The sequence below is a fragment of the Corvus brachyrhynchos genome, unplaced genomic scaffold (assembly GCF_000691975.1).
Source record: "Corvus brachyrhynchos isolate BGI_N302 unplaced genomic scaffold, ASM69197v1 scaffold10, whole genome shotgun sequence".
NCBI classification, from domain to species: Eukaryota; Metazoa; Chordata; class Aves; order Passeriformes; family Corvidae; genus Corvus; species Corvus brachyrhynchos.
The window spans coordinates 9,866,072-9,877,066 of record NW_008236180.1 but is presented as its reverse complement, the minus strand read 5'-3'; the positions used below and the strand labels follow the sequence as shown (position 1 = coordinate 9,877,066).

The window sequence follows — 10,995 nt, the reverse complement described above, 5'->3', positions numbered from 1 at the left end:
TAGGTGGGGGGGTGGCTTCCTGGGTGCGCTGTCTGCGGGGGGGGGGAAAATATAAGTGGTTTTGGAGTGGTTTAAAAAAAAATAGGTAAGTGGAGTTGGCCCCTAAGTTTCTGCACAGACTAAAAGACGTACAGAAAAATATGTGTTATGGGGAAAATGTGGGCTCCATGGGCTAGAAGAGGTGTTTCGAGACATAATTGGAGAGCGGACTACCTGCTCTCCAGAGCTCTCTTCCAGCCCTAACAATTCTGTGACAATTCGCAAGCGTCAAAACCCACTCTTTGTCCGAATTGCAATGAGTGCGTTTGTTAGTGACTGTTTCTGTAGTTACCTTTTTTTCCTTAATGAGTATGTCTTTCTTGGAGCTTTTTGTGGGGTACAGCGTAGGCTTACAGTAGGGGTAGATGTAAGCCCTGGCTGGCTTATCTGAAAGTGGAATTTGCCTTCTCTTAGAGGCCCCGAGAGACTTTTACCCTGACAGTGGAATTTCAGGAGTGTGTACCTGTGTGTTCCCGCATAGATCACCAGTGTCTTGTGCTCAGAGTGTTGCACAGCTCTGTAAATTCTCCCATGCATGTATCTTCTATTTTTAATTTTTATTTGCTGGTTAGGCAAAGTTTTGCTGACAAAGCTTTAATATTCTGAGAGAAAATATATTTTTTTTGTTCTGCTTTATATTTGTAATAACTTCCATTTGTAAAACTGCTGGATGTACAGTATTAAGTGGAGCATCAAGCTATTAGTTAAATAAATGTTGAGTTAAAACCCCTTTTTCATTGCCTAGGCAGATTGTAAGTGCATCCACATGGGAATGTGTTTTCCACTGGTGGACACATGGATCTCTTGGGTTGTTTTTTAAAGTGGGAGTAGCCTGTGTTCTGTCCCCTCCTTTCCTGCTAGTGAAGTGTTACAGCAGCAGTGCAGGTGAAGCAGTCAGGACTCTGTGGACTTTTAAGGATAGCACACCATAGTGCTGGAACTTCTGGAAAGTGTGTGGTTGGTCTCTACAGATTAAATGAGGATGATTACTTTAAAATGTTAATTTTTCATGTGGCCAAAACCAGAGAGCACAGGAATATCTGGTAGCTGTTATTTCAAATAGCAGTTAAGCACAGTTGGTACTGTGATGGTGAAGTCTTTTATTTATGCTCTTATAAGGTTGAAGATGAGCAGTATGATGTGCTTATAAACCCAAATCACTTGTTTCCTCAGCCCAAAACTCTAGGTTTACTGTTTCCCCACTGTATGTTTTCCTTGATTTAAAAATATATCTAGGGATTCAGGCATGTGATGTGTTCCTGGTGTTTGTACAGAGAAGTGTAGCCCTAATGAATAGGGATTGTCCCTTAAGTGCATATTATGGAGCAGGATTCAAGGCATTCCTAGAACTACTTGTTGCTAATGCATTATTTAACAGCACCTCAATTTAATATCGCAGAGGAGTCATCTTCCTTCTATGAAAATGAGCAATTCTGAAGAGAAGGAAGAAAGGCCTGTGTGGGAGGTGGAGGGAGCCGTTCCTGTGGAGTGGCCTGGGCTTTGGAGGCTGCTCAGTGATGTACAGCTCTTTATTTAGATATTCCAAATCAATAATTGTGCCTCAGCTGACAAGGCTGGGCCAGCACAGCCCAACTGTGATTGCAGTTATATGAGCACAATGCCTTTGTTAGTTTAGTTTATTCAGTTTGGGTAACTGCTCTGAACTTGCCCTGGCAATTCCCCATAGTACTTGAATTCCAGTCAGCCCATTTTCTTATTATGGAAAATAAAATTTTACACCCTAGACTAGCGTTCCTAGTGATGATATGGAAACCCCAAGTTAAGCTTCTAATTCTCTATATATTAAAATTCAGGTTCTCCCCCTTTCTCATAACTTGGAATAATATTTTTTTTCCGAGTAAAGTCTAGTAACTGGTAAGCTAGAGGTGGTCATTGCAGCTCATGTTCTGTCAGTGCTGGAGACTTGCATAGAGCAGCTTTATGCTGTGTTTCAGAGGACTTCAAAATGTGTCCCATAAGTGAGTGTTAAGTGAGCATCCCGGGTGCCTTCCCGGTGTGCTGCCACAGCTCCGCTGCCTTTTCCCGGGGGAGTTAGCAGGGGAACAGCACTTGCTTGTAAAGAGCTCAGATAGCAAGGAGCCTTCTCTGCTTAAGTTACTCTTCCAGTGTCTCATCTCCTCTAGAACATCAAGTGCAGGCCTGTTTCATGGGACAGAGTGCAGCATCTGATAGAAAATGCCGACATTTCAGGGGTTCAAATAATGGAATTGCACAGTTGCCCTTGTGTCTTTTACCTGCTTTCTGATAGTATTGAGCAAACTGTGTTAGGAAATATGGGCGGGTTATGAGTCTCTTGGTATTTGCACCAAATATGTATGAAATAAAGTGGAAAAAATAAAAATAGCCCGTTTGAAAATCTGGCCCTTTGCTTGCTGTGATAAGAGCCAACGTTTATTCCAGTTTGAGGGTGAGGTTGTTGGCTTTTTAAACTTTTATTCCAGAGTTATGTTTTAACCGTATAATCCTTGAAAGCCAAGGAATTTCGATTGCTGCCATACGCGGACAGTTCCTGTGGGGCTCGCACCTCCCGCAGCTGGGGAAGGATCCAAGGCCGGCCCTGGTGTCGTGATTAAGCTGTGCTGTCTCTGATGTGGTGGGAGTTCCTCCTGTGGGCTGGGCTTTTGTTTGTAAGCAGGTGTGAATCATCCCTTCTGCGTTGTTACTTAATGTTAGCGTAATTACAGGTTTTTCAGGGGAAGAATGTTCCCAGATAATTCCTTTATTTGAAACTTTTAGAGGAAGATGGGATGTTGAAGGTGTAGCTTGTTTTGAGTTAGCATGGTGTTAACATGGTGCTAACAAACGGGGTCCTTGTCTCCTGGTTTTCAGTCCTTTGTTTGTATGTGAGAACTCCGAAGCTCTTATTCTCCAAAAGATTGTAGTCAGGCGTGAGGTAAAGTGCACCTCCACATCTCCTGTGTGTAACATACACCAAAGTATGTGATACTGAGGCTCGAACTTGCACGCCGAGCATTTTGTTCCATGTGCCCTTCTGCTCTGCTTAAAACTAAACTTGCGAAAGAAATTATTTAAAGTTTTTACTTTCACTGTAGGTCAGCAATAGAATTCACACAAAAAAAGCAGCCAACTGAGGTTTTTTGAATTATTAGCTTATTATCCTTTAACTCATACGCAATCTGTTCTGTTCTGGTTTTTGTAACCTGGCTGCTGCTATCTCTGAGTTCCTTTTGACATCTCTGGTATGTTGTGCATGCGCCTGATATGGAGGATTTGGAGTAATTTTTATCCAATATTCTGTTTGCTTTGGGTCCTGCCCTTGTTAGGCAGAACACCAACATTTTACTAGTTATGTATGGTAAAAATCACAATTTGTCTAGTCTACGTCAAATGCTCATCCTTGTCTTGGCACTCAGTTTAGTCTTCTGCCTGCCCCCACTGCATCATTGCCTTAATAAGCAACGTGTTTTAAGAAGTGTTTGCTTTAGAGATGATTTAGGAGACTGGGCTTGAGTGGATTTGTGAGCTGGGTTTTTTGTTGAATAATTATGTTGACTACAAGCAAATCCTACCTCTGATAGTAATGTCAGTGACTAATTTTTTTTTTTTTTTCATATTTTCTGAGTCTTGCTAGATTGGGAAAATACAGGTTCTATACCCTGGATAGAACCCTGATTTATGAGACTGTTGCAATCAAGGTTTGAGCCTTGCTCATGCAAGCGAATCTTCTGAATGCTCTTAGAGGTAGCGGCTGGTTGCCTCTGATATCTCTTTAGGTAGGAGCAGAGTGGACCTGAGATCAGCTCCTAAAGCTGGGCTGCACGTGGCTTGTACTGAAAAGCTGCAACAGTTCTTTGTGGTCTTCCCATCCAAGTGGCATTTTCACTTCCTGGCCAAACAGCTGGGGGTGTGAAGGCTGCTCAGCCTTTCGTGGGTGAACCACAGTTGTGTAACAATCTCTACACACTGTTCTCAAGGGCACTGGTAGTTCTTGGAACAAAATTCCAGGTAGTCACATACCACAGGATGTTAATCACAGTCCTGGTTTCAGCCACCACAGGAGTGCTGCCTCTGAATTCTGTCCCTTACCCAGCATGTTTGCTTCATGAGCCTGTGTGAATCTGCAGTTATCCCTGCACCCGTTTGTCACCTTAGTGCTGATGAGCTCCCATTAAATGGAACAATAAAACGGCTTTGGCATGCTCAAAAGTACACATTCTTTCAGGTACAAAACTAGTTATAACTTTGGGGAAAAAAACCAACTGTTTTAACTGACTTTCCTATGCCACATCAAAATTATTGGATGTAGGTTTTAGTGCACTTTTAATTCCATAACGCTTCTGGTTTAACATTAAAATAATTCTATTGCTTCCATATTAATGATGTAAGATCTATTTTGTTGTAGTTTGGAGCAGAATTTCGACGGTTTTCTCTAGAGAGATCCAAACCTGGAAAGTTTGAGGAGTTCTATGGATTATTGCAGCACGTGCACAAGATCCCAAATGTTGATGTTCTGGTGGGATACACGGACATTCATGGAGACCTGCTGCCTATCAATAATGATGACAATTATCACAAAGCAGTTTCTACAGCCAATCCCCTACTCAGGATTTTCATTCAGAGAAAAGGTAAGAGCACTTGAAGAATGTGAATCATCTGTTTATCCAGTTACAGTGTGATGTATGGAGCAAAAAAACCCTGCAGTCCTATTTCATCATGTCAAATTCCTTAATAATTATGGGTCATTAAAGGTATTCACAACTCGTCTCTCTTGCAAGGACTTCCTCAGGCAGCCTATTTATACTTTGTGATTTTTTGCTTGTATTTAGTTGAGTTAAAGTCAAGTTAAATCTCAAGCAAATGCTTCTTTCTGGTTTTATGTAAGCAAATGAAAATAAACTTTAAGCCTCTAAGGTTTTCTGCTCTGTATGTTGGATACTTTTCACTTAAAATTCCAATCTTGATCAGACAAGAGGAGAGACCATTACAGGATGGAAAGCAATATTAGAAATGTTGATACATTAACTCTTAAATGTAACATAAAAGTATAAATTCAAGACTAACTTTGTAATGTGCTACTCTTTTCACACTTTGCTAATAGAACATTTTGAAGCTTTCAACTGACAAGCTTATTTCAGTTAGGAAACCTCAGGAGTGAGGGCTGCTTCTTTTGTTGGTTTGCCTTTGAAAGTAGAGTGTCTGCTCTGGTTGTGTGTTCCTACTGTCTGCTTTTGCTCCTGAAGGGGAAAAAAATCTAATTAAAAGCTTGTATCTGTTCTTCTGGTGTTGTTCCTGGTTGTTGCTAAGACAGGCATCTTTTCCTTAGAAAATGCTTGAGCATCAGAACCTTTTATAAACTCCCACTCCAAAATATGAACAAGTCCACAACAGCCTGACACAAACCCAATATTCACGATCAGTGTGGCTGCTTGGCAGCTGCTGTGTGCTGGCAAAATGTTTTTGTTTGTGTTGATAGTATAGACAGGTAAGGCCTGTGTTTTCAGTGCTGAAATGCCAAAGGCATGAACCATTTGCTCTAGCAGAACCTGGAGGTAGACAAGGTCTATGATTCCATTTAATCCCCTACAATAGCCATATGACAGGAAGGGATAAACCACTTTGTCAGACTGGGATTATTGAGTTTGTATTTTAACACCATATGTTTTTAGATTGTTCCTAGTGTGACAGGTCTAATGTTGCCTGTTCCTAGTGTTACATTTGTAATGCTTTTTTAGTTTCCTACCATCATTTACCTTGATATGATCCAGGTGGATTATTTGTCTCTGCTCTGGTGCCAGGCGTTGATATAATGCACAGAAGTAGGAGTAAGATGAATTCATTTTAGTTTATCAGAGCAAGAGTTGACAAGCAGGAAAAGCTGTGTGAAAAGTATCAGGTGTCATTGCCTTCCCCAGGACACAAGAGCCTTCTGCCTGTGGGGTTTCAGGGAACAAAGAACCAAGGCTGGCACCACAGTCCCCCACTACACTTTGTTGTGAATTAGTTGTGACCACACTAATCACATCTGTTGATGAAATTGAGGCTTTGCTTTCAGTGGCATCTTTGCCATATAGAGCAGATTTTTTTTTGATGGAAAATACAGAAATAACTTCATTCTGTATTTTATTTGTGATGATTTGCCTATAACCAAGGCTGAATTGGTGGAGTTAGGGATGGTTCATATTTTGTGCAGTGTGATTTAAGTGTGCTTAATTCATAGATTGCAGCAACCTTACTGGCTCTGCCTCTGGAATGGAAATGTCTGAACAAATACCTGCTATTGATGGGGCTGCTTTGATCTCTGCTGGTTTGGAACTATAATAAGTGACACAAGTTACTTTTCCACCTGCAAGGCTACTTGTGGCTTTCATGCATTCTCTTAAATTAGCTGAAAAATTTTTGTGGGTTTTGTAATGGAACTCTAACTTCTTTTATATTTCCAGCAGCAGTAGTTGGGAATTTAAGATCTTTGACAAAAAGCCACTGTGGGGAAGAGAGAAAGTGTTTTGCTGTCTTATAATATATGAAATTTTTATCATACTGTCTTAACTATTTAAACTACACATAATTTGTGCAAACGTAACTTAAGGTATGAGCAGACTGCAATGAAATTTAATGTAAATAGTATTAACTTCTTAGTAAATTGCATCCAAGAAACGCCTTGAGGGGTTGAAATGGGAGCTGCAAGATGGTTTTGCTTTTATTAATAAGTGGTAGTTGTGATAATGGGACTCCAAAATTTGGGAAATATTATGCCAGACTAAGAACTCCCTTCTGTCCTGCTTGTTTTGACTCCTGTTTCTAAAAGCTCTCCGTTTGTCCTGAACATTTATGTGTCTTGGTTAATGTGGTAAGGAAGCTAGAGATCCTGTAATGAAGTCACATTATTCCCCTTAGACTCCTCTAATTGTATTTCACTAAATTCCTTTAAAATACTTCAAACTGCTCCAGTGCTAAATCTAAACTGGGGCTTGATGTTGCACAAGTCAGGATTGGCTGTCAGCTTGCAGAAAACATTCCTCACTGGAATTTCATTCTGCAGTTTAACAGATTAACAGGTACTGTTGACATCTGGTATTTAAAGGTTAAACTGATGTATTGTGATTAAATCCAGATGTATGGGAGTCACTCTGTCTGTGAGAAAAACCCTGCTGAAGAGAAAATGGAGTGGAACAGTCTGCACAGGCTGAAGGGCAGCTTGATGTGGGGAACTTTGCATTGTAAATACAAGAACAATAGAGATAACAGAATATACATTTCATTATAATATCCTTAACAGTCCCTCGAAGGATTCTAAATTGCAATATCCAGCTCTTGCAAGTTCTGCATGTATATGGCTGTATTTAGTGAGAAGTGGATTCTTTGGTTAATCCACTTGTGCCTCTGGAGAGAGACTGTCACTGAGAAGCTTTACTTTGGTGAGAAGTAAGAGCAGTTGGCTTTTGAAACAGCTCTTTGTGGACTGGCCTAGCTATTCTGAGGCCTCTTCCTAAAAACACAGGTTAGTTTCCTAAAACTATATTTTGTTATATTTTGTAGAAATAAGAGGAAATTTGTTGGGTCATATTTAAAAAATGCTAAATTGCATCTGTATCCAAATATGCTAACTACTTGGGGGCTTCGAAAAATTAATTCTCAAGGGGGAACTCTACATTGATTTGCAAATGGGTCAGGAAAATATTTTTAAAATCTGTCTTCAATAACATTAAATTGAAACCAGATTTGGCATTTAATAAACCTGTACAGATTGGTGCCACCTTGAGCTTGAAACTGCTGGGGGGAGAAATCCTTCCTGGACCTCATGGATGTTCTCCTTCACACTATCTGTAGTTAACACCTTGTCCTTTGGCTTTAGGCCAAAATATTTTTCGCTGGGGCTTTAAACTGATTAGTGAGGTGCCAGAACAAAGATGCCTTTGTACTTGAGAGTATTGCTTTAGAAAACTTGTTTAGCAGTGGAAGAGAGGTTACCCAGAGTGTGCTGTTCTGCTGAGATTTGGGGAGATGAGTTTATCAACTTTTCGCTATTTCTTTCCTTAGAAATTCTCTAACCTTAACTGTCTATCTTAAGGTTCATGCTAGTTCTGAATTATTAAACTGTTAAGAGCAGTTATAATACAAAAAACCCTCTAGTGTGTCAGAGTTTCTTAAATGTTTTGACATCTGGCTTGCAGTTTTGGGATGCTTTCATTTCAGCCATGTGGCCTGTAACATAAGAAAGTTATTAAAAACAAAAGCACCAGCTCAATTTAAGATTTCTGATTTTTCTTCTGAAATAGATTTTTAAAGTTCCTCTCTTTTCCAAGAAATGTGTTCCTGCTCTTAGTTTTTGTTTAAAAAGTCCTTTTGAATCTGTTATTTTGCATACAGACATTTACATACTATTTCTTTCGAAGCTAGTCCTGTTGCAACTGATCTTCATGTTTCTCTACTAACTGGAAAAATTTGGTTAGGACAGAAGTTACCAGCTGATAGTTGTGGAAGGCAAGCTAGGAGGTGGTTTCTGTGAAGGAAGTTGGGAACAGTTCTAAATCTAACTTGAGTAAAGAGCACAAACTGTCTTTGATCATTTACAGGACATGATAAATCTACTGGGATGCAATAAATATGTGTTTGTATATCCAGTCCATGCCAGACGTCCTGTGTGGTGTGTGGCCTGCCATGAAGGTGAAGAAGCCTTAGAGCCCACTGTGGCAAGCTGGAACATTGAATGTTTTATGTATTTGATGTGGCACAATGGGTAAAATACCACACTGTCTGATTCTCCGAATTTCTGCACTTTGAATTTAAGGAGAAAACCCTATAAATTGAATACCTTTTAATGTTGCAGTGCACATGGGAGAACACTTGTGAGAAAATCAGTGCTGACAAAGCTCTGATGTACTGTTTTCTTGTGTCTGTTTCTAAACCAGCTGTTGTACTAAAAGCAGTAGGGACAGAGTGCTTGATTGGCACCAGTCTGTTGGGACCTGTGTCCTGGAGCTGTCATCAGCAACTTGCACTCTAGCAGGAATGAGTGCAAGTGGAACTTTGTATTTAAAGCAAGACCTGTCTAGGATCTGATTTCACAATTGTTCTTTCCAGGTTGTTTTGTAAACAATTGTAGTTCTAAATCAAAAAAGAGAAGCTATTGCACCTCATTGAATTGCAAAAATCCTTTCAATGAAACACCAGATGTCTAACTGGAAACTGGTTGGATGGGTTGTCAGGAGAGATAAGGGCAAAACTTCTCTCACTTTTTTCTTTGATCATAAATTTTTAGCAAACATTATAAGAATTGCTCTGTGTTGTCTGAAAAGTCAGCATGTTAGTTGTCAGCAGTGGAGTACAGGGGTTTAACCAGCTGATCTAAGTCAGTCAGACATCCCAAAGGGCCTTTTACAGAGAAAAGGCTGAGTTTGCATTTTTGTAGCTGTTTTACTTCAGACATAGTTCACCTGTTTATATGCTTTGGGTGGGGAGGTTGAATTGTTTTTTAATGCACCAGCTCTTCAACACAACTGATCTAACACTCTTAGACATGTGAAGATCAGATTTGAGGCTATTTCTAAAGCCCTCTTGCTTGATGTTAAGACCTAATGTTATATTAATTAAAGCTTAAATTCCAAAGTAACTGAAATTGCTCCAGAAGTGACTTCAGGCTATAGTAGGGCTGTGTCAATCAGGTATCTTTAGAAATAACTCCTGATTGTGTCAATTAAACTGTTGAACAACTTCAGCTGTAAACATCAATGCAAAAGATGCTGTGTTTAGCAAACAGCTAAGCAAGAGCTTTGCCTTCCTTATGGTGTAATTATTTTTTTTAAGCAAAGGAAATAAAAAAGAAATGTAAATGAGGCCATCATCAGGATGCATTTTTCTAAGACACGTTGATGAATTATTGTGTACACAGAAGCCAGGAGCTGACAATAAATCCCTTTGAGGTTTTTTGTGGGCTAATTTAAATTTGTTTCTTTTCCTGTTGTCCTTTGTCTTTTAGAATACCAGGTCCAAGGCTGCCTTCCTAGAGCAGCCAAAGGACTCTTGTTGTTTCAGCGACCCTAAAGGCTGGGAAGGGAGGAGTTAGTGTTATATGCTGCAGTAGTGTTAACCTGTTGCTCCAGGAATACTTTCTCTGTTCTATTTTGCGTAAAGCATCTGAGGAGTCCAAATCTAACTGGTGCATGTCTGTATATCTCAGCCTGAGAAACAAGTGCCCTCATTGATTTCCTCAGCAACTGGCAGCTGTCCTGAAATGCCACCAGGGCAGCATTGCCACAGTCAGTCCAGTCCACAGACTGAAATGTATAGCCATTCTCCCACTTTCTTGGCTCTACCAGTGGCATCTGAATGTGATAATACAAAGAAATCCCAGCTTCTCTGTGTCCTAGGGTTAGTGCAGTCCAGTTCTGCGTGATTATGGGGGGGTTTGCCGTGTAGAACAAAGATGTGTGCAATGTTGCAAAAGTACGAATGTAAATCTGAGGAAGCTCAGATCTAAATGTATTTTTGGTGAGTTATAGCATATTAAAAAGAAAAATGGAACCTTTTAAAATAAGCATTTTAGAAATCAGGATTGCTTCCACAGAATGTGTTTTCTTGTCCCTTACAAGTAGTCGTAGGACTAACATGTTTTGTTTGGGGCTTTTTTTAAGCTCTAAGCCATTTGCCTATTCCTATATCAAGTTGTGGCAGTTACAGCATTGCTTGCATGAACAGTTTTGCTTGAAGTATTTGTGTGCGAGGTCTCTTTGTTTCTGCTCCACAGCCATTTCACCTACATGGCGTGGGGGCAGGGAAGAGTGCAGAATGGAATAAGCTTTCTGGAGTTTGAATCCAGGTCACTTGGCTGGCTCCCAGCAACTAGGCAATAATAGGCACACTGGCTGCTTTCCCTTTTTCATTCTTTCTTTTCCAATGATCTGAAATCTGAGGAGAGAAAACTAGCAAGTGGAATTACTCTGAATAAAATTAAAATGTTTCTAGGAATGTACTCAC

General features: G+C 40.0%; 1 protein-coding gene across 1 annotated transcript in view; it reads left to right on the top strand.

The window, feature by feature from the left end:
- Positions 1 to 3,302: 3,302 nt before the first annotated feature.
- Positions 3,303 to 10,995, top strand: part of PARD6B (par-6 family cell polarity regulator beta) — a 12,670-nt gene continuing 4,977 nt past the window's right edge. The window contains exon 1 of the mRNA XM_017735137.1: positions 3,303 to 4,646. The gene's annotated coding sequence lies outside the window, so the exon portion shown is untranslated. The remainder of the gene's footprint in view (positions 4,647 to 10,995) is intronic.